The 3,057-nt window shown below is 43.1% G+C and overlaps 1 protein-coding gene across 1 annotated transcript in view; it reads left to right on the top strand.

Moving 5' to 3' along the window:
* Nucleotides 1-3,057, top strand: part of plxnb1b (plexin b1b) — a 169,376-nt gene that overhangs the window by 52,929 nt on the left and 113,390 nt on the right. The window lies entirely within an intron of this gene.

Genomic DNA, 3,057 nt, shown 5'->3' with positions numbered 1-3,057 from the left:
ATGTTGCTGCTGATCTGTTCCATGTTGCTGCTGATCTGTTTCAATGTTGCTGCTGATCTGTTCTATGTTGCTGCTGATCTGTTTAATGTTGCTGCTGATCTGTTTCATGTTGCTGCTGATCTGTTTCATGTTGATGTGTTCATGCGTGCTCATCTGCTCACAGACTCATGTTCATGTTTGTGCTGATGTTCAATGTTTTATGTTATGAGTGCTTAGTGTATATTTAGTTGATGTTTTTCTTAGTTCATATCTTAGATGTTATTACTGTTTTTCTTATACATTTTATTGTTGGATGTAACTGGGACCCTGTGGACATAATTTTGTTCCACCACATGAACCACATGAGGTGTGCAGGACAAATAAATCTCTCTGATTCTCTGAATGGTTGTTTGTCTCGTTTGTCTCTATGTGTCCCTGTGATGGACTGGAGACCTGTCCAGGTGTCCCCTGCCTTTCAAACAGTGACTGCTGGATATGGGCACCAGTGACCCCCGTGACCCAAAAGGGAAGAAGACGTTAAAGATAATGGATGATGGATGGCCAGATTTTTTTATTTTGTATTATTTTTATGTTATTTTTTTTAACTACCCATGTACAACTCTAGTTTCTCATTAGTTGTTACTGACCCAGATACACCAGCGGGTGCAGGAGCCGGTGCACCCACTGATGGCGTCCTGCTCTGGGATAACCCATCAGCTGTGGAACATCTGATGCTGCAGCCTGCATCATGTGGAACAGCTTTTTAGTCCTAAACGTTTACTTGTACACATTAAAGTGAGGTTTTGCTCTTTAGATCCAAACTAAAACAATTTAGTCAAATGAGAGGAGAGGCGGGACTCTGCAGCGACATCTGGTTGTTACAAGGTTCTGTTTATAGGGTGAGTTGAAGTCGGTCTCTGTAGATTTTTAGAGGCTCTCAACTATTTTAAAGAACAGCACCTGGTGAGCTAATATCAAAATCTAAAGTATAGTGATGGAGGTAAAAAGAAAAAACATCTCTGAGAGGAATAAATTGTTTTACGATATAAATTTGGGCTTAATAGCGTGTAGGGACACAAGAGTGTAGCAAAGTTACTGTGTAGTTAGGAAAGAATTTGAAAACATTCTGACAAAATTAAAAAAGAAGGATTTTAATTTTTTTTTTTTAATCATGTTTATTGACTGCATCAAGACAAATTAATACATAAAACAATGACAAAAAAACATTTGGCTGAATTTTCCCCAAAGACGATACTTTTTGTCTTTTCCCTCTTCAGGGGTCTACACAGCGTGTCATCCTTCTCCGTCTCACTCTGTCCTCACTCTGTCCTCACTCCATCTACCTCCATGTCTTCTCTAACTGCATCCATATGTCTCCTCTTTGTCTTTTTCCAGCAGCTGCATTTCTAACATCCTTCTACCAATATACCCACTGCCCCTCCTCTGGACATGTCCACACCACTGTCCCTCCTCTGGACATGTCCAAACCACTGTCCCTCCTCTGGACATGTCCAAACCATCTCAGTGTGTCCTCTCTAACTTTATCTCCCAGTTGTTCAACCTGTGCTGTACCTCTGATGATCTCATTCCTGATCTTCTCCATCCTTGTCTCTCCTAAGGAGAACCTCAACATCTTCATTTCTGACAGTTCCAGTTCTGTCTCCTGTCTTTTAGTCCATGTCTCTGTCTCCAGACCATACAACAGAGCTGGTCTCACCACTGTCTTGTAAACTTTGACCTTTGCCGACACTCTTTTTGGTCACAAATCACTCCTGAAACTTTTGTCCATCACTCCATCCTGTCTGGACTCTCTTTTTCACATCTTTACCATTACTGTCCATTGTTTTTTGTTGTTGTTGTTGTTATTGTTGTTTTCTCTGCTTGCTTTTGTTTTAAATTTATTTTCTTTTTATGTAACTTTGTTTATTCTTTTATTATACTACGTTCAATAAAATTAAACTCAAACTCAAACCTGGACAGTGGACCCCAAGTCCTTGAAGTCCTGCACCTTTGTGACCTCTGCTCCTTGTAGCCTCACTGTTCCACCTCCTCCCTCTCATTCACACACATGGACTCTGTCTTACTACGACTGACTTTCATTCCTCTTCTTTCAAGTGCATACCTCCACCTCTCCAAGTTCTCTTCCACCTGTTCCCTGTTCTCACCACAGATCACAATGTCATCTGCAAACATCATAGTCCACGGGGATTCCTGCCTGACCTCATCTGTTAGTCGGTCCATCACCAGGGCAAACAAGAAGGGGCTCAGAGCAGATCCTTGATGCACTCCCACCTCCACCTTGAAGCTATCTGTCACTCCTACAGCACATGTCACCACTGTCCTGCTGTCCTCATGCATGTCCTGTACCAGTCTAACATACTTCTCTGCCACTCCAGATTTCCTCATGTAACACCACACCTCCTCCCTCGGCACTCTGTCATATACTTTTTCTAAATCCACAAAGACACAATGGAGTTCTTTCTGACCCTCTCTGTTCTTCTCCATCAGCAAAGATGGCGTCTGTGGTGCTCTTTCTTGGCATGAAACCATATTGCTGCTCACAAGCTAAGGACTAAGCCCCTCCATTTGCAACTGGGTACTAGACTTCTTAACAAACAGACCACAGTTAGTGAGGATCCAAAACTTCTCCTCCTCCACCATAACCCTCAGCACTGGCTCTCCTCAGGGCTATGTGTTGAGCCCCCTTCTGTTTACTCTGCTCACATATGATTGTGCAGCTACCCATCCAGGCTGTCACATTGTAAAGTTTGCAGATGATACAGCGGTGGTGGGATGCATCACAAACAATGATGAGTCCAGCTACAGGCAGGAGGTGGAACACCTGGAGAGCTGGTGCAGAGAGAATAACCTTCACATCAATGTGAAGAAGACAAAGGAGATGATTGTGGACTTCAGAAGGAACAAAAACACCTACACCCCCCTGAACATAAGAGGATCTGCGGTGGAAGTGGTCTCCAGCTACAAGTACTTGGGTGTACACATGAATGACAACCTCAGCTGGAGCAACAACACCACCAGCCTGATCAAGAAAGCTCATCAGAGACTCTACTTCCTCAG

This window comes from Nematolebias whitei, chromosome 7, assembly GCF_014905685.2.
Source record: "Nematolebias whitei isolate Nwh7 chromosome 7, NemWhi1, whole genome shotgun sequence".
Lineage (NCBI taxonomy): Eukaryota > Metazoa > Chordata > Actinopteri > Cyprinodontiformes > Rivulidae > Nematolebias > Nematolebias whitei.
Note: the sequence above shows the minus strand (reverse complement) of the source record. Positions and strands in the feature narration are given on the sequence as shown.